This window comes from Chelonia mydas, chromosome 5 (genome assembly GCF_015237465.2).
Source record: "Chelonia mydas isolate rCheMyd1 chromosome 5, rCheMyd1.pri.v2, whole genome shotgun sequence".
Taxonomy (NCBI): Eukaryota; Metazoa; Chordata; order Testudines; family Cheloniidae; genus Chelonia; species Chelonia mydas.
In genome coordinates this window covers 99,199,529-99,220,151 of record NC_051245.2, presented here as the reverse complement: position 1 = coordinate 99,220,151, position 20,623 = coordinate 99,199,529, and the positions used below count along the sequence as shown (strand labels likewise).

The 20,623-nt window shown below is 44.6% G+C and overlaps 1 protein-coding gene across 1 annotated transcript in view; it reads right to left on the bottom strand.

Moving 5' to 3' along the window:
- KCNV2 (potassium voltage-gated channel modifier subfamily V member 2) overlaps positions 1-16,487 on the bottom strand; it is a 34,275-nt gene extending 17,788 nt beyond the window's left edge. Inside the window, exons 1-2 of the mRNA XM_043546474.1 lie at positions 16,432-16,487; positions 12,008-12,085 (exon numbers count right to left, since the gene is read on the bottom strand). The gene's annotated coding sequence lies outside the window, so the exon portion shown is untranslated. The remainder of the gene's footprint in view (positions 1-12,007; positions 12,086-16,431) is intronic.
- Positions 16,488-20,623: the final 4,136 nt, after the last annotated feature.

Sequence of the window (20,623 nt, the reverse complement as noted above, 5' to 3'; positions counted from 1 at the left end):
AGGCAGGGTTGCATCCCACTAGCAATGTAATGCACACACACAGTAGTAGGCGAGACATATCAAAGCCTGACACTGGCAAAGACCAGACAGGCTGGCTGCAATTGCTTATGAATACCAAAACAATACAGGCCAAAAACTATTCATGTAGCCAGAAAATGACAACATGAATTCATGTCCCTGCAAATCACACACATCTGGATCCCAGCGAGACAGCAGTACAGAGAGTAAGACATGCATGATAATGCAAACCAGCAGAATAAGTCAAAATGGGATGAACAATACTACAGAAAGGGCCATGTCAACTTCTGGCATAGTTCCAATGATTTCAGTGGGTTTACACCAGGGACAAATCTGGTCCACTGTGACTACTAAGATGCTCACATGCCATGTATTCACGAGTATCAGTTATGCAGACAACCAATGTGAGCAGAAAACCAACATGGAAATATATAGTACATATTGAACATATGCCAGAACAAACAGGGCACATGTATGTGATAATGCAGCAGTAAGCAGCTGTGACAGTCTGTACTCTGATGTTCATCCCTTTTACAAGACTATGCTAAATTTTGCACAAAGTATGCCTTGAGAGGGATCATTTGAAAACTCATAACTTACTGATCATGATTTTCCTGGTAAAATATGTGTGGCAACATGGTGTGCTGGAGCTTTGGTACCTGGCCACCTCACTGCTGTAAACCCAATTTGAAAGAATCTCATGAATCCATTCACCACATTTCTCATACTGCTACTCTCTGTTTGCCTGCCAACAGCCCTGCATAATCACATCTGACAGCAGGAACTGCTTTTCCTGTTCATGGCCACTTGGGTAGTGGCTGTAATTCTGAGGACAGGTGCCATAAATCCCAGGCACATTGTTGAGCCATATTGTCAGGATCCAACCCACACCCCCATCTCTGCACAGAAAACACGACAGATGGGACAGTGCATGTGATCAGCAGGCTGTGGACTCAATGTGATGAAATGATGGTGTCATGTTGGACAAGATGGTAGAACCACAAGGTCCACACCTACCTGCTTTGGGTTGAATAGACAATCCGTGGGCTCAGAATGCCTGTTCTCATTGTGTTCATCATGATTTATTCCATCCTGCTTTAGCCTGAGTCTAGAGGCACCAATACTCAATATAAGAGGCAGTCATCATGGAAGTTGGATAGTAACAGGAAAAAGGTAAAGTGTGTGGTCTGCAGCAGAACCCTCTAGGAGTGGATAAAGCCTCAACAGGGTCTAGATCTACTAACATTAGGGAACCTGCTGACAGACTTTTCCTCCAAGTCTTGCCTACTTTGACAGACACTTCCATCCTAGTCATGCCCCTAGATAAGCCCTTCCTCTCAGCTGGTAGGGATGGACTCTTTTTCTTCCCAGTCCTGAGTCCTTGATTTTCCTGCTGAGTGAGGCACTTCACTTAGCAATTAGTTGGCATCATTCACCCTTGTGTTCTGCCCCATGGTCTGCTGCTTTGCTGTTGAATTTTCTTGTGTCCAGAACCCTTGTAACTGCAAGACACACATCCCAGGGATCCTGCCTTGGTCCCACTGGGAGCAGAACCTAGCTTCCTTATTATGAAGGATGTCATGGATATGTTTGCTTTCACCTCAGCCCATTTGTGGACCCCTTTGACTCCACTTCAGAGATGGAATACTCTGGTGCTGCAGACTTATGTGGGTTTTCTAGGCTCACATGGGGGGTTTGTGCAGCTGTTTTTTTTCATGCATGTGGATTATTCATTTGCACAAACACCACCACTTTGTGCCATTCTATGGGCTCACACATCAGCTGCAACATAACTGCCTTTATGCCACTTGTTTCCAGAATTGGTAATTGGCTACTTATTCTGCACATAGTGCTCTTGTCTTATGCGGTCTTGAATCTCTCACTCCATGTGCTCTACCTTGCATACGCGTATGTGCAGTGGCAACCAAGGTTTGCCCCTTCAGGTATAACCAATGATCTGAGCCTATTTCAACTGTGGCTTGTCCGTCTGTAGAATGAAATATACTCTATATACAGCACACTAAAGGGCTTATCGCTCAGATTCATTATGAGAATTTAATATGCTGTCAGTGTGAGGTTCACTCTGTTCAGTTTTAGCATACATATTGAAATATTTGGCTGCAAAATTATTTGCACTTCTTTACACAAAAAAAGCTGTTTAAAAATAAACAAGCTACTCAGGGGACTTTTCAGAGAAAATGAATGGTATTAAAGAATTTGTGCTGTGGAAGAAGAGATTTCACTCCTGATGAAGATGCTTCAGTCAGTAATAAGCTCTGATTTTAAATTGCAGGGAGGTTTTCTGAGAGCAAATAGAATGGCACAGCAAAGCACTTCAGGTGACAGAGCTGTATACTGAAGCATACATCAGTCTATATGGGCAGAGACGGGTTTTGCAACCTGGACTCCTGTCATAGTTTGTGTGTGTGGTTCTCTGTCTCCCTCACATTCTCAGAATTGTTATCCATACCATAACCATGTGCCATTTGTCAGTCACTTTAATAGCCTGAACTCTCATCATGCATTTCATGAGTTTATAGGTGAGTGGTTTTAAAAGGTTATTTGCATTGTCTGATAGTCTCCCACACTCACTGAGCACTATGTACTGCTTGTTTGATTTACAGTCTAGACCATTGTTTCTTGGCTGAAAGTTCAATTTCTAATTCTGTACTCCTCTGCATTCTCAAGGTATTGTAATTATCCAAGAGTTCAACTTCTGTTCCCTCTACTGCTCTCAGAAATTGTTTCCTTACATTGCTTTGAGAGTGAGAGACAGAAAAGACCTTTTGCCTGTGCCGTCTCTGAAGGAAAGGAGAAGCATTAATATACCCTTTGTTAAACTTCCATTTTCTGTGTCATTTGGAAAAGGCTGCAGCACCCTCAGGATAGTCAGCAGGAAAGAAAGGCAGACCGATCTGCAGCTGAGTGATCTACAGAAGGTCACTGGAAGAGGAGGGAAAGCCAACTGCCTATTTAACCTCATTACCACCATCATAAAATACCATTTAGAAAAATCATACTGAAAATGATTCCTTTTAGAAAATACAGTAGTCACCACTTTTTTGGAAACAGACCCCGAAGCCTGATTTATTAACACTGAATGCTAATTTCTGATGAAGACTTAATGACTGGTTAATTGCATGATGCTTTATATCATACCAGAGTTGCCAGGTTATCTCAAACCTCCACATGGCCAGGTAGTTATTCTCAGATTTACTTGGCAGACAGTATTTACCAAGTATTCTGTAGGAACATGCTGCTGGTACTTCAGAGAGTAATTATGGGCTAGATCACTGATTTTCAGGCAGAAGTGCTGAGGGGAAGGAAAACTTTTTGAATGTCCCCTACAGCAGTTTCCTCTGAATTCTACCACCACTGAGGTGGAGTTTGCCCCATTTCCTCTGCTCCCTAGGCAGGGATCATACTGTAGCCAAACTGCCAGGACTTCCCCCACTGGGATATGCAGGGGGATTTATCCCCCCTCCGCTGTGGTGTTTATGCTCTACAAAAGTAGGTGGGCTAGATCCTCAGCGGGTGCAAATTGTCAGAGACTCATTTGCTTCAAAAGAGCTGAGACCATTTATACCTGGTGAGGATCTGGCCTGGTGCCTTAAAGACAAGTATTCCTTCTTTTCACCTGACCGAGGAACTGCATCAACTTAAACACACAGTGTTAAATATCAGGAGCCAGGCAAATAGCATCAGGGAGGATAAGAATTAACATGGAGTTTTCATCCTTCATTATGCATTTCCTTGCCTTTGGCTTCTTTTAAATATTTTATTCAAATATGTTGAAATCAGAATAAAATCAAGAAAGTATACCAGCTGTCTGCAAAACGAGGGTCATGTGAGAATTCTTAGTAGAATACAAAGCTGCTAGATACAATATTGGCACATGATATGTTGCTTCCTGGACACTGGGATAAAGGATGTCAAAATCAGGGTTCCAGATACCCTAAACATGCTGGAAATCTGCCACTGCTTGTAGTTCTAGGGGGAATAAATAGTATCCGAGAAAGCTGATTTAATATACATCAATATAATCAAGAATTACTTCAGGAGCCTGGGAGAGAAGTAAAGACAAGACAAGCCCAGATCTTCTCAGAGAACCCTCTGGTGCCAAGTACAGAGTGAAGAGAAGAGAAAACTGACATTAGAGAGCAACTGATGGATGTTCAGATGGTGCAAAGATGAGGGTTATGGATTCACACAGCACTGGAATGCATTTTGTGATGGGACATGATTGCTAGGACTAGACAGTCTCCACTTAAGCAGATGGGGTGCTATCCTTCAGGGATCAAAACTGGTAGGGCATATTAGGTGGTCTTAAAACTAAGTAGGAAGGGAGGAGGGGGAAATCTTTTGCTTAACTCAAATGATCTGGCATGTACTGCCCACACATAAAATGAAACAGAGGATGGAGTTGTACTGAAACAGCAAATGAAGAATAACAACAGCAGTAAGGTACCAACATGTGCAAGTTATTCACAAATATAAGAGGGATCTGGGGGAAAACAAGCCAGGCATACTAATAGTGTTAATAAATAAGGACGACTGTATAATCAATTAGGCATAACTGAAACAGTGAAATTATTCTCCTAACTAGAATATCACCATGCAATCTGCATCAGGAGATAGAAAGGGAAGAAAAAGTATAATTATTATTTATTTGTAGAGATCATGGTATATTCAGCACTTTACAGAACATATTTATAAATATTCCCTACCTTGAAGACCTTACCAGTCCGTGATACATGGCCAGAAAGGGTTCAGCAGCTTGCAGGCTAATTGACTCAGATTCAACTTTTCGAGACATGTCAGAAAAGTATGTAGATGGTAATTAGGGCCATTCCATGTTAGATAGGCTAGAACTTTGAAATGCAAACCTGTACTGTTAGAAAATTAGAGGTGATGCATAGGCCATGTCTACACTACCCGCCGGATAGCGATCAATCTATCGGGGATCGATTTATTGCATCTAGTGTAGACGCGATAAATCGATCCCCGATCGCTCTGCCGTCAACTCCAGATCTCCACCACAGTGAGAGGCGGAAGTGGAGTCAACGGGGGAGTGGTGGCTGTCGATCCTGCACCGCGAGGATGCGAAGTAAGTGATTTTAAGTCGATCTAAGATACGTCGACTTCAGCTATGCTATTCTCATATCTGAAGTTGCATATCTTAGATCGATCCCCCCCACCCCAGTGTAGACCAGGCCGAAGGCTAGGTCTACACTATGTACCTTTTAGCGACACAGCTGCTAAAAGTTGTGCAGTGTAGCCATTCTTTATTGGTGGGAGAGAGCTCTCCCACTGACAAAGCGCACTGGTGCTTTTCGTTGGTAAAACTTTTGTCATTTGGGGGCATGGGGAGTGGTGTTTTTTTCACACCCCTGAACAACAAAACTTTTACTGGGTATGTCTACACTATGAAATTAGGTCGCTTTTATAGAAGTCGATTTTTAGAAACTGATTTTATACAGTTGATTGCGTATGTCCATACTAAGCGCATTAAGTCAGCGGAGTGCGTCCTCACTACCACGGCTAGCATCGACTTACAGAGCGGTGCACTGTGGGTAGCTATCCCATAGTTCCCGCAGTCTCTGCTGCCCATTGGAATACCGGGTTAAGCTCCCAATGCCAGATGGGGCAAAAACATTGTCGCGGGTGGTTTTGGATACATGTCGTCAGGCCTCCCTCCCTCCCTCTCTCCCTGAAAGCAACGGCAGACAAGCGTTTCACGCCTTTTTTCCTGGGTTACCCTTGCAGACGCCATATCACGGCAAGCATGGAGCCCGCTCAGCTCACCATCACCGTACATCTCCTGGGTGCTGCTGGCAGACGTGGTACTGCATTACTAGACAGCAGCAGCTCCTTGCCTTCGCAGCAGATGGTGCAGTAGGACCGATAGCCATTGTACGTCTCCTGGGTGCTCCTGGCAGACCTCAGTGAGGTCGATCAGGGGCGCCTGGACAGACATGGCTATTCTCCTCTTAGAGCACCGAATGGGAGCCAGAGACTCAGGGTCAGTCTCTTCTTTAAGTTTCATCTCATGGAGATTCAGTTGCAAAAGGCAACTTTATAATCCCAAAAGCAGAGAGCAAAGCCACAGAAGAAACCTTCAGTGATCCACTTCCTTCCTGATAGAGACCAACAGGTTACGAAGAATAGGGAAACTTGGAACCAGTGACTGTGAACTCCTTGTATTCAGTATAGTCAGAAATATGTTTACAAAATACAGGAGTATTAGGTTACAGGAAAGCAGACTTTGAAGAATTAAAGAATTGTTGAATATGAGCAACGGAACGACGAATAGAAATCCATCTGTGTCAAAGGAGGCTGTGGGATACTATAAAATAATATAATTAGGCTCCAGCCCAAAAGATATTATCTATGTTTGAGACAGGTAGATATGACAAACAGATGGGCGAAGCACAAGGTGACAATGAAATAATTGTGATCACTCAGATAAGCAGCAGTCAGAGCTCACCAGCTGCCTAAACATTGAGTGTTTTGTAGACAACACAGCAGAGGTGGGTTTTAAGGAGAAGGGAACAATTCAAGAAACAATGATATACTATAACAATCTGATCCCAATTTCTACTATCCCATTCCCAGAAATAGAGAATTTGTCTCTGGTATCCTCTGAATGTTCTTTATGACCAAAATCTGGGAACCTTTTAAACATATATAGGCTCATTCAACCTATCCTTCTGAGTTTTATCTACTTCATTAGACCACCTTGCATTTGACAGTTGAAGACTGATGATTAAGAGTTCTTATGTTTTTAACCTTACACTTTATTAATTATTGGGACTCTGATCATATACATGTGTCTGTGCACGTGAGTGTGTACGTATATGCCAATGGATGTGTAACACTTGGTTGAAAAACCAAAATACAGTAAAAGGTCACTAATGAACAGCTCTCAATTAGCATCTGAGCTCACATGATTCTCAGTGCAGGGGCCAGAGTCCATACATGGTTTTCATTGTAAGACTTGTTTTCAAACTGGCAGAATTTTCCTTTCACTACTAATGCTGGGTTGTTGTTTTTTTTTTTTTAAAACTTTTTCCATTCTTTCAACTTGCACCACGAAAATAGATCAGTCACTTTCACTTTTGTCCCTAGTCAGTATAATTTTCAGACTGCCCAGCTGTAGCAAAATTCTGCAATGTCTATGTTGCAAAGTGTGTTACAGGGCTAGGTGCACCTCTGTCCCCTTTCTGGTCCCTCTGAGTGCACTCCTTCAGGTGTCAGGTCCTGTGCTTTTACCTCTCGCAGCGTGGAATTTCACAATGCTCTCACTCTTAGCCCTGGTCTACACTAGGAGTTGAGGTCGAATTTAGCAGCGTTAAATCGATTTAACCCTGCACCCGTCCACACGACGAAGCCCTTTTTTTTCGACTTAAAGGGCTCTTAAAATTGATTTCCTTACTCCACCCCCAACAAGGGGATTAGCGCTGAAATCAGCTTTGCCAGGTCGAATTTGGGGTACTGTGGATGCAATTAGACACTATTGGCCTCCGGGAGCTATCCCAGAGTGCTCCATTGTGACCGCGCTGGACAGCGCTCTCAACTCAGATGCACTGGCCAGGTAGACAGGAAAAGGCCCGCAAACTTTTGAATTTCAATTTTCTGTTTGGCCAGCGTGGCAAGCTGCAGGTAAGTGCAGAGCTCATCAGCAGAGGTGACCATGATGGAGTCCCAGAATCGCAAAAGAGCTCCAGCATGGACCGAACGGGAGGTACAGGATCTGATCGCTGTATGGAGAGAGGAATCCGTGCTATTAGAACTCTGTTCCAGTTTTCGAAATACCAAAACATTTGTCAAAATCTCCCAGGGCATGAAGGACAGAGGCCATAACAGGGACCCGAACCAGTGCCGTGTGAAACTTAAGGAGCTGAGGCAAGCCTACCAGAAAACCAGAGAGGCAAACCGCCGCTCTGGGTCAGAGCCCCAAACATGCCAGTTCTATGATGAGCTGCATGCCATTTTAGGGGGTTCAGCCACCACTACCCCAACCGTGTTGTTTGACTCCTTCAATGGAGATGGAGGCAACACGGAACCAGGTTTTGGGGATGAGGAAGATGATGATGATGAGGTTGTAGATAGCTCACAGCAAGCAAGAGGAGAAACCGGTTTTCCCGACAGCCAGGAACTGTTTCTCACCCTGGACCTGGAGCCAGTACCCCCCAAACCCACCCAAGGCTGCCTCCCGGACCCGGCAGGCTGAGAAGGGACCTCTGGTGAGTGTACCTTTTAAAATAGCATACATGGTTTAAAAGCAAGCATGTTTAATGATTAATTTGCCCTGGCATTCGCGGATCTCCTGGATGTACTCCCAAAGCCTTTGCAAAAGGTTTCTGTGGAGGGCAGCCTTATTCCGTCCACCATGATAGGACACTTTACCACTCCAGGCCAGTAGCACGTACTCGGGAATCATTGTAGAACAAAGCATTGCAGTGTATGTTTGCTGGCATTCAAACAACATCCGTTCGTTATCTCTCTGTGTTATCCTCAGGAGAGTGAGATATCATTCATGGTCACCAGGGTGCTTTTCTTCAGGGGACATTCAGAGATGCCCGTTCCTGCTGGGCTGTTTGCCTGTGGCTGAACAGAAATGTTCCCCGCTGTTAGCCACGGGGAGGGGCTAGCCACATGGTGGGGGGAGGCAAAATGCGAACTTGTAACGAAAGCACATGTGCTATGTATGTAATGTTAACTGCAAGGTTTACCGTAAAAGAGTGTACCCTTTGTTCTATAAAATGTGTCTTTTAAAATACCACTGTCCCTTTTTTTTTTCCCTCCACCAGTTGCATGTGTTTCAAGGATCACAGCATCTTCTCCTTCCCAGAGGCTAGTGAAGATTAGAAGGTGAAAAAAATGCACTCGCAATGAAATGTTCTCTGAGCTCATGCAGTCCTTCCACACTGACAGAGCACAGACAAATGTGCAGAGGCAGGCAATGTCAGAGTGCAGGAAAGCACAAAATGACCAGGAGGAGAGGTGGTGGGCTGAAGAGAGGTCTGAAGCTGAAAGGTGGCAGCAGCGTGATGAGAGGAGACAGGATTCAATGCTGAGGCTGCTGGAGGATCAAACTAATATGCTCCAGAATATGGCTGAGCTGCAAGAAAGACAACTGGAGCACAGACTGCCGCTACAGCCGCTGTATAACCAACCACCCTCCTCCCCAAGTTCCATAGCCTCCTCACCCAGACGCCCAAGAACGCGGTGGGGGGGCCTCCAGCCACCCAGCCACTTCACCCCAGAGGATTGCCCAAGCAACAGAAGGTTGGCATTCAATAAGTTTTAAACTTTTAAAGTGCTGTGTGGCCTTGTTCTTCCCTCCTCCACTACCCCTCCTGGGCTACCTTGGCAGTTATCCCCCTATTTGTGTGATGAATTAATAAAGAATGCATGAATGTGAAGCAACAATGACTTTATTGCCTCTGCAAGTGGTGATCGAAGGGAGGAGGGGAGAGTGGTTAGCTTACAGGGAAGTAGAGTGAACCAAGGGGTGGGGAGTTTCATCAAGGAGAAACAAACAGAACTTTCACACTGTAGCCTGGCCAGTCATGAAACTGGTTTTCAAAGCTTCTCTGATGCGCACCACACCGTCCTGTGCTCTTCTAACTGCCCTGGTGTCTGGCTGCGCGTAACCAGCGGCCAGGCAATTTGCCTCAACCTCCCACCCCGTCATAAACGTCTCCCCCTTACTCTCACAGATACTGTGGAGTGCACAGCAAGCAGTAATAACAGTGGGAATATTGGTTTCGCTGAGGTCTAACTGAGTCAGTAAACTGCACCAGCGTGCTTTTAAACGTCCAAATGCACATTCTACCACTGTTCTGCGCTTGCTCAGCCTATAGTTGAACAGCTCCTGACTACTGTCCAGGCTACCTGTGTATGGCTTCATGAGCCATGGCATTAAGGGGTAGACTGGGTCCCCAAGGAAAACTATAGGCATTTCAACATCCCCAACGGTTATTTTCTGGTCTGGGAATAAAGTCCCTTCCTGCAGCTTTTGAAACAGACCAGAGTTCCTGAAGATGTGAGCATCATACCTTTCCCGGCCATCCCACATTGATGTTGGTGAAACGTCCCTTGTGATCCACCAGTGCTTGCAGCACTATTGAAAAGTACCCCTTGCGGTTTATGTACTCGCCGGCTTGGTGCTCCGGTGCCAAGATAGGGATATGAGTTCCGTCTATGGCCCCACTGCAGTTAGGGAATCCCATTGCAGCAAAGCCATCCACTATGACCTGCACATTTCCCAGGGTCACTACCCTTGATATCAGCAGATCTTTGATTGCATTGGCCCACTTCAAATTGATTCCCAACTGACCGGTAGCTGTCTGGTGTTGCAAGCTTCCACAGGGCTATTGCCACTCACTTCTCAACTGTGAGGGCTGCTCTCATCTTGGTATTCTTGCACTTCAAGGCAGGGGAAAGCAAGTCACAAAGTTCCATGAAAATGCCCTTATGCATGCGAAAGTTTTGCAGCCACTGGGAATTGTCCCAGACATGCAACACTATGCGGTCCCACCAGTCTGTGCTTGTTTCCTGGGCCCAAAATTGGTGTTCCACCGCATGAACCTGCCCAATTAGCACCATGATGCCCACATTGCCAGGGCCTGTGCTTGGAGAGAAATCAGTGTCCATGTCCTCATCACTCTCATCACCGCGCTGACATTGCCTACTTGTCTGGTTTCGCTTTGCCAGGTTCTGGTGCTGCATATACTGCTGGATAATGCGCGTGGTGTTTAATGTGCTCCTAATTGCCAAAGTGATCTGAGCACGCTCCATGCTTGCCGTGGTATGGCGTCTGCACAGAAAAAAGGTGCGGAACGATTGTCTGCTGTTGCCCTGACGGAGGGAGGGGCAACTGACAACATGGCTTACAGGGTTGGCTTACAGGGAATTAAAATTAACAAAGGGGGTGTTACATTTTATTTACATCAACTGTCACACAGAATGGCCCTCTCAAGGATTGAACTCAAAACACTGGGTTTAGCAGGCCAATGCTCAACCCACTAAGCTATCCCTCCCTCTGGTATTTCAGGCAGGATTGAATCTCCATTAAAGTTTTCAAGGTGCCCCTGACAGACCTCACCAAAACAATTGTCAGCCGTTGATTTCACGGAGGGAGGGAGAGGGGAGCAAATGAATACAAAACAAATCTGGTCTATTTCTTGTTTTGATCCACTCCGTCTATCTTTTACATCTTTGGCTGGCAGCAGATGGTGCAATGGGACTGCTAGCCATCCTCATCTCCTGCCTGCTCACCAAAAGATGGTGCAATAGGACTGCCTGCAGGACTAAAGAGAATAACCCGGTTGAGTCACTCCTAATTTAGTACCTGCGCCCATGTCTGCCCAGGCGCTCCTGACCGACCTTACCGAGGCGGCCAGGAGTACCTCGGACACAATGACGATGGTTTTCAGGCCTATTGCACCGTCTGCTGCCACAAGGCAATGGGTTGCTGCTGCGTAGCAATGTAGTACCGCATCTGCCAGCACCCAGGAGACATACGGTGACCGTGAGCTGAGCGGGCTCTATGCTTGCGGTGGTATGGCATCTGCACAGGTAACTCAGGAAAAAAGGCGCGAAACGATTGTCTGCCGTTGCTTTCACGGAGGGAGGGCCTGACGACATGTACCCAGAACCACCCGCGACAATGTTTTTTGCCTCAGGCATTGGGATCTCAACCCAGAATTCCAATGGGCGGCAGAGACTGCGGGAACTGTGGGATAGCTACCCACAGTACAACACTCCGGAAGTCGACGCTTGCCTCGGTACTGTGGAAGCACTCCGCCGAGTTAATGCACTTAATGCACTTAGAGCATTTTGTGTGGGGACACACACAATCAACTATATAAAAATGATTTCTAAAAAACCGACTTCTATAAATTTGACCTAATTTCGTAGTGTAGACATACCCTTAGACTGGGCCCTGGGCTACAGTACCCTGTGCATCAGTTGTACTTACCCTGCAGGTCTGAGTGCAGGCTTCTGTGGCTTTTCCCTTAGGGAGCCTGCAGCCAGTGGTATCCAGTGATCAGACTGCCTATTTAAAAAAAAATAAAAACCAGCTTTATATTTTATCAGCAGGAACAAAGTAATTAGAAAAAAAAATCTTTAAAGAACAAACCATCCACACACATCTGTCTTACCGAAAGCCTTACCATCCTTTGATGGTGCCCTGGGCAGGACTCGCTTCTCCAGACATCCCTAACAGTTTCCTGAATCTCCTTCTGGTTCTCCCTGAAAGGCTCTCTTGAGGATGTTCCAATTTAAAAGTGGCTATCGTTCTTTGTTCTTCTGTGGTTTTTGGCCTTTTCTGTTCCTGGCCTAAACCAGTTTTGTAGACTGATATTTTTTTTTCTGTCTCCAGCCAAAGCTAATAGTTCTGACATTGTCTCCTAACAACCCTTACATGTTTGCTGAGAGGTGACTTATCTTGAACCATTCTTTTTTTTCCCCCCTGCCTGTTTTTCTAGACAGGCTCATATTGAACTAAACCAATATGTTCATATAGTAAACACACCAATAACAGGCCAACAAAAGTATTCAGAAATTGTCACAGAACAGCTCCAATTCCATCACACCAACACTACAGACAAATATTTGTTTATTTCAAATAAATCATAATTATTGGAATTTAATTAAAAGAAATGATTCTATTGACCTTAGATTTTTTTAAAACTATGCTTTTGTAAAAGCTAAGTTTTGATCTTAAATTGCTCTGGCAATGTCAGTTTAACTTAGGAATTTATTTACTTCCATTTCCTTTTTTCACAGCTACCTTTTCAGAAAGTGCAGTAAGAGCAAATAAATATCCATCCCACGAAGGCATGAACACTTACAGACTAAATGGTAATGATTCCTTGAGAGATGTGATAATCTATTGGTAACTGCAGAAGCTTAAAATGTATACTGTTTACTTGACAGCAGTCTAATTTATAAAAGCATAATTGAAGATACATATTCTTTTCTAACACGTCTCCCTCATCGCAACAACAGTACTTAGTACTTTCCAGGCTTGAGTCTCCTCTCATTTAAACTAGTGTAAACCATTATGCTATTATATGTAATAAAAATAGCATGGACTTCAGTGGAGTACAACAGTTTACGTCAGTTGAGACTGTGGCCCAATATATTTACATTCCTTTTTTAAAATCAGAATTGAGGCTAGTTTGCATAACAGGTAAGATAAATAATTACAAACCAGATTCCTTTTATTTTTCTTCCTCAGGCAAAATCCCATGGGAGTTTTGCCCAAGTGAAAATAGAGTAAAGACCCTCAGGATTTGATTCTCGTGTATCATTATTATGGGCCAAATCCTGCTCATTTAAGTCAGAGAGGTAGCCCAGTTGAAGCCATCGGGACTACTGTATTTGGATAGGCAATGCAAGCATGATTTGGCCCTGGAGGTGAAAGATGGCCCTATATATGTAGACAATACATAAAGAGAGGTTTTTGTTGGGACAAGATACCAGGGTGACTGGGTGCAGAAAAAGATAGATGGGTTAACTTGATAGTGGCTTTCTATGGCATAAAGTGTCAGTTCAGCAAAAGGTTCCCCTTTCTCCCTACACTCTAGTGAGCACCAGCACAGCACGTCCATCTAGCTGGCAAGACATTGGAATTTTTATTTTTAATCAAATTGTACCTGGCCTCCTGCCGACAAGCCATGCCTGAAGGCTTTCTACAGGCTCTCCACTGAGAATCCTCAATGTCATAGTCCAGATATGTTTTATGAGGGAAAGGGCTCCTAATGAGATCCACAGAAAGGGGAATCTTCCTCTAAGCAATTTGGAAGTGTGTACGGGTTTGGGATTTGCTGATGGAAACTCAGCACTGTGCTGGATGGAAATGTTACACTTGTCAGTTTTCATAAGTAACACCCTGAAGGGAAGTTCCAACTATCAGGCCTGCTCACAGGATAGTTTATGCCCTATCTAATGAACTGAAAAAAATGGATTTGTTTCTGTATTTTAATTTGCAATGTTGGCTGTAAAGTTAAATTATATTAATGGATTACTGTGTTTCTGAGAGCTGAAGTACTTTAGGTAATTAATCAACCTGGAGTTATACGCTGTGCACAGTGTGATGAGTGTAATATTTAGTATGCTGATGAGACCAGGCAGAGTCTCACTTCTTGCCTGAATGAATATTGTGAGATGTTTAAGGAGAGAGACTTCACAATTTCCCTGTCTGTGAGCAATGTGCTAAGTAGTGAGTATAAATACGGCTACATGTGAGATAGCTGTGTATTAGAATTCCCAGTGAAATACTGGAAATTTCATAGCTCAAAAAGTACAAGGCATAATATTGTCTCAAATGCACAACTGATTGATTACACCTGCGCGTCATTCTTCAAAACCAAGAGCTCAAATAACCAAAATTTATCATCTAAAGACAAAAGCAGTACTATATGAAAAGGAGACCGGTATGGGGCCCCCTTTGTCTTACACAGTCGGTGTGCTTCAAAGATACACATTTCAGCCGGTAGCATTCATAGTATGATTTTACAAGTTAAAAAACCTCTTTACGCTTCACTAAAATCCAACCCACCACTTTGTACCAGTTCCTTAACTTGTTGTTTTGTTCTGTATCTTGTCCTGTGAGCACAATTTACCACAGTTATGGCACCTTTCACCAACTGCATCAATTGCTCCCAAGATGCACAAAAACATGTGTATGGTTAAATATAACATCTGCATATATGTAGAACTTAAGCCACTCAACAGTCCAGAAAAATGAATCACAGTGTCTTGCAAAGTCAGAGTACCATGTCAATTACTACAGGTACTATAGAATCAACATCCAAGATAAAATATTCTCAAAGGAACATTCTGTCATGAGACACCATATGGTTCTGTCTCCCTCTTGCAGCACATAACCTAACTACATAACAACTCGTTCACCAAAGTACTGAAGAGATGTTGCTGGAATGGCAAGAGAAGAAGTAGTGCTGGAGAAACTGGAAAACAAAAGACAGTCCTGGACCCTTCGCAAAATGGTCCCTGTCACATTATCTAGAGTGGCTCATGACTGAGTACCTGCCCCAGGGCAGACTGTCAGAAAACAGGGCAGACACACTTTCCTTGTTTTCTCTTTCATTAGGGTCCGTCTTCCCCTTTTCTATCTTGCCTTCTCCTAAGGGGGAAATGCCTTTTTATAGGGCCCTCCCCAAGGCACCAAAAGCAAACTCTTTGCCTTGTCTTGGCCATGGGTCTCCCATTGTCCTTCTCTTGCTCAGCCCCTTCCCCTAGGCTAGCCTTGACACCATAACTCATGCATTGGCATTCTCTCTGCAGATGCCCCTGTTGCCTACGGGCCTAACATAATCATCCCTTCCCTGTTCTCTTCACAGGTTGGACTCTCTTGGGCTTTCTCTTCTTCCCATTCTCTGGGTGAGGCTTCTGTCCCCCATCCTGGTTGGGGCACTCCCTCCTCAAGGGTTGCTGTTGCCCACAGGTGTAACACAGTCCTATTCCAGCTGACAGCCTCCTGGCCCTGGTACCTTGCAGGCCCTCTTGCTCTCTGTTGCTTCTAGTGGCCTCTTCCTGTGGGAGCTTGAATATATACAGTGGCTGGTCAGTTAGCTGTGCCAAATAGGCCTGTAGGTATTCCTGTGACTCCCACTGTCTCTGTTGGATTTTGAGTGCCTGCAGCAGCAGGGCCTGGTGCCACCCTTGCTGCTTGTCAGCCTCTTTCCACAGGGGCACCAACTCTGGAGTCCAGCCTGAGAAGGTTTATGAGCCCTCAGCAAAACATGCTTCCCCGTATTGCAGCTCCATGGTCTCTTTCCCTGCCTTTTGCAGTTTTTTCCACAGTCCCTCTAAGTCTTGCTACCTCCTGTTGTATTGGGGCACTCATCTCCACAGTCTTTCGCTGTCCCCTTGTGTCAGGGGTGATTGTATGCCTGCGTTCTCCACCACAATGTCACGGGGTGTGTCACTCACTGCTGGTCCGGCGACTCCTCTTGGTTACGCTCGGGATTAGCTTGAGGCCAACACCCTTCCATCCATGGTTTCCACGCCATTGCCCTGTCCCTGTTGTCTGCCTGCAGGCCCTCTCGCAGCCTCAGGAACTGCAGCATCCTCTTCATGACTCAACCCTCTGGGCTCATCAACATCTGTGTTCCCCCCTTCCAGGGGTTAGTGTCTCAGTCCAATAATCATACCACTTTCCCAGTGGCGAGTGGGGCCGGGCCCAGCCCAGGAACCCTGTGGATAGCAGCCTCCTGCTGTGCGTCTAGTTCCTCTCACTGCTGTTATGATCTCCTGAGCCACTTCCCTATGTCCCCAGCACCTTCTTTGCCCTTGCCTCAGGGCACTCAGCTGCTCAATCGTTGCAGCCCAATAGGAGCTCTCTCTTGCTCCCCCTCCCTGCCAGCAACTGACCTGTCCATGGTGCTAGCTTTCTTTCAGCCTACCAAGGACACAGTCCTCACCCCTTGGGCTCCCAGCAGCAACTGGCCTTAGTGCTTCCCTGCAGGTCCTTTTATGTAAGCCTGCTGGGCCCTGATTGGATGGTTGTTGCAGCCTCTCTCCTATTGGCTGCACCTCATGCAGTCTCTCTGGGCTGCTCAGAGGACTCACCTTCACTGCCCCCTGCTGAGGTTAACCCTTTCTGCACTTGTGTGGGACAAACACCACATCACAGGGCAATTAACCAGCCTTTGTATTGCAATGATTCTTGATGGCTCATCTGATTTTGATAGTCCTTCTGGATGGGTGGTGGGAAAGTGGGAAGGAGAAAGGAAGGAATGATTCTCGTGCCTGAGTTCACAAGTTCAAGGCAAATATTTTCAAAGTTATAAAGCAAAACTTACATATTTCCTTATAGCATGGAATACAGACATTACACATGTGATTAATGCATGCAGCAACTTACAAACATTTCAAAGCGTCTAAACACTAAATACATTCTTATAAGACTAATACCTGTTTTGAACAAAACTAACATATAGGGAACCTGGTCTGGTCTCCCGCTATGAGGGTGTCAGTTCTTAGCTAATGTCTGCAGCCTGGGCAAGAGCTGGCATCTGGCCTGCCAGCATCACAGTCCCCCCTGTATTTCAGGCTTTAAAAATAACTATTTTATTTAACTAAGACATGTAGCATAAAGTCAATCACTGAAGGTACAGTAAGCATTCATCTGTAGATATTTCAAAAATAACAGCTCATGCTACTCAGTGAGATTATTCATAGAGAGTGAAATTCAGTCCTCCTTAGAGAGCACCACAAGGCCTATGAACCACGTAAAGTTCCACTTAAAGCCTCAGAGTAGGGTTTAAATGGAGTTTGACTGGTGCATAGGACTTGTGCTGGCTCTCTGCTCAGGGGATGAATTCCACACAGACAGTAAGGGGGTTTGTAATCCAAATTAATTAGTGAATTTGTATAGAGAAAATTGTTTGCTAGGAACGGATCAGATTTTCAAAAGTGTTTAGGCACTTAAAGCCGCAGATAGGCATCTAGTGGGATTTTGAAAAGCACCTAAGGAGGTTAGGCACCTAAGAGCCATTGATTTCAATGGGTGTGAGGCACCTAACTTGCTAATGTACTTTTGAAAGTTCCTTAGGTGCCTCCTTAGGCATCGCTGGGTGCCTAGATACCTTTGGGTGCTTAATAGAGAAGTGTGACAACAAGCTCCCTGGCCTGAAAAGTACCCAGAGCTCTGGATAGGCACTGAGAAAAGAAAAGGAAAGAAAAGCTTGCAACCTCAAGTGACAACGAACAGACAAAGGATAGTGGATGGGGCACAAGAGGGACCAAAGTGAGAGAATGGTAGAGTTAGCACAAGACTTGTTAGCTGTGCTGTGATATTTGCTCAGATTTGTTCAGTGTTGTGCTAACACTTCTCTGGCCTAAGGACAAGAGTTTGCTGGCTTTTAGGAAGAAGTGTGTTTTAAGAAGGGACTGGAAGGTGGAAAGGAGGGATCGTGTTATACCACGTGAAGGAAAGAGTTCTAAGCATGCTGGAGCTCATGAGATGAAATGAAGTGTGGAGATGTGTTCCAGAGAAGTACATGAAGTGTGCGTGTGGGCTAATCCAAATAAAAACTTCCCATAGTTCTAAGTTCAATTTTAGTTTGTTCATAGGAGGAAAATATCCAAGGAAAGAACTAGCAATTAACATACTATAGTGATCAGGCTTGCATTTTTAAAAGCCATTTATATTACTGTTCTTACTACTTAATTACTTCCCACATTCAAAACAAATGGGAAGGAAAGAAAGTGGGTAAAAGTACGTGATCAATGGGTTTCAGTATTTAATTTTTGTCATTTACTCATCAAACATTTGCCATTCTTGCCATTATTTAATTTTTTTAAAAGGCATCAGCCTCAGCTGCAAGATACAGATTTCAGTCTGGATTTTAACCTCCTCAGTGTTAAGGGGCATTCAGATTCATGGCTGTGTTTCAGCTCGGTATAAAAGTGGGATAAGAGTGTGACCTTTGGATCCACACACCAAACCTGTGGTTCAACGGTAAAGAGAGCATCATGGCCTCCATATTTGTTTTCACTCAGTGATTACTAGAGCAAAGCTGCTCAGTAAAAAGGTGTTTTCTAAACGGCCAGCCTTGCAAACTCATCCTCGGATCTGAAAGCCAAGCTGCTTTTCATAGAATCGTAGAATCATAGAACTGGAAGGGAGGTCATCTAGTCTAGTCCCCTGCAATACCAGTTTTCTCCTCCTTGCATATCATCACCAGTTTCTCCCCCTCTTGCACATCATCACCTGTAATAAAGGTTCTGCAGGTCAAATTATGCCCTCAGTAACACCCATGACACCTTATTGGTTTAGGATTATGCCTGAAGGGGCAAATCCAGCCTCAGAATTAGGCTTAAACAATCATGGGTAATGCATGGGAGGGCAGGAGTGGGGGAGTTCGATCCTTTAAACCTTCTCACCTGGAAAAATATTGAAGTTTTGAGTATGTTATCCTATTACAAGTACAAAGACGCAAGATGTGTATTATATCACAGGAAGGCGTGATCAGAATTGCACTGGATTTGCTGTATCTGATATGATTGGGAGTCAGTGGTGCTAACAGTATCACTCTGTGCAAAGGTTCAGATTGCTAATGTGAACATCAGTCTGATTTTGGTTATTTTCATGCAGAGAGGATTCAGAAAATAAGAAGGAAAAGAATAATTTTCTCAGCAGTCATCCCATTATCTAACTGCAGTTATCTGGATGACACCCTGCAAAGTTAATAATTCTTCAGAAAAATGTTTCCAAATCATTTGCAGAACTGAGAAGGGAGGTGGGTCTGTTCTGGGCACTGTCAAGACAAATAATGAAGGTCATAAAAAAGATGGAAAAGCATGATTATTTCAACAGACTGTAACGGGTCAGGCTGGATAACCCCGCTGACCTCTTTGACTCAACTACCTTAGGCTCTATGAAACAAAATCACACTTGTATTTAATTAGTGCTATAGAAGGCTCTCAGATAAGCAGGTATCTCAGTTCTCCTGGGGATGCAGTGAAGGTTCAAAAAGTGAGATTGCTAAACTCAGTTCAGTTCCTGTATCAAACTTTAAACCTAGCGCTTCAGAAATGAAAGACCACTGCACTGACCACTGGACACCTTTTTCTTTACAAAATGGCTAAACTACTGCAAACAGTGCAAGCCTGTTATCTGTAAGTCCTGTGGTGTGGTAAGCATACAATGTACAATGGAATTAGAATCACTGATCTAATTAATCATTATCATACACATTGTGAAGAGAGTGGTCACTTTGGATGGGCTATTACCAGCAGGAGAGTGAGTTTGTGTGGGGAGGGGGGGGCGGAGGATGAGAAAACCTGGATTTGAGCTGGAAATGGCCCAACTTGATGATCACTTTAGATAAGCTATTACCAGCAGGAGAGTGGGGTGGGAGGAGGTATTGTTTCATGGTCTCTGTGTATATAATGTCTTCTGCAGTTTCCACAGTATGCATCCGATGAAGTGAGCTGTAGCTCACGAAAGCTCATGCTCAAATAAATTGGTTAGTCTCTAAGGTGCCACAAGTACTCCTTTTCTTTTTGCGAATACAGACTAACACGGCTGTTACTCTGAAACCTGATCTAATTAATGTTATCCAAACTCCACTATACCCACCTAGCCAGATTCCCCAGCTGGAGTAGATCAGCATAGCTGATTAACTTTAATGGAGTTGCACTGGTTTACACCAACTGAGGCTATGATCCAGTCAATTTAGACCCCCACACTGCTACAGAAACTCATACAAACTATGTAAATCGATTGCTTCACCCTCAGTGAGTCACGACTGCTTCCAGGTGGCTGAGAGCACGTAATCAGCTATTTAGGAGTGGACAGTAAGTCTACACAAATGTGGAGGGTAGGACATGACAAAAGAATACAATATCCCTTTGGCACGGCACAAAGCCTTTTTTTCTTTCCTTAATTTGCAGATACTCTGCAAGGAAGAACCTGCAATGGGAGAAAAACAGCATGTTGCCAACACCACTGCTAGCTCTTCCTCTGTCTGTACCCGTGGGCCCCGCGCCAGCCAGACCAGCATCCTGACCCTGGAGGCTTCCATTCAGGCCCTGGTCTTGAATGAGGGCTGGTCTA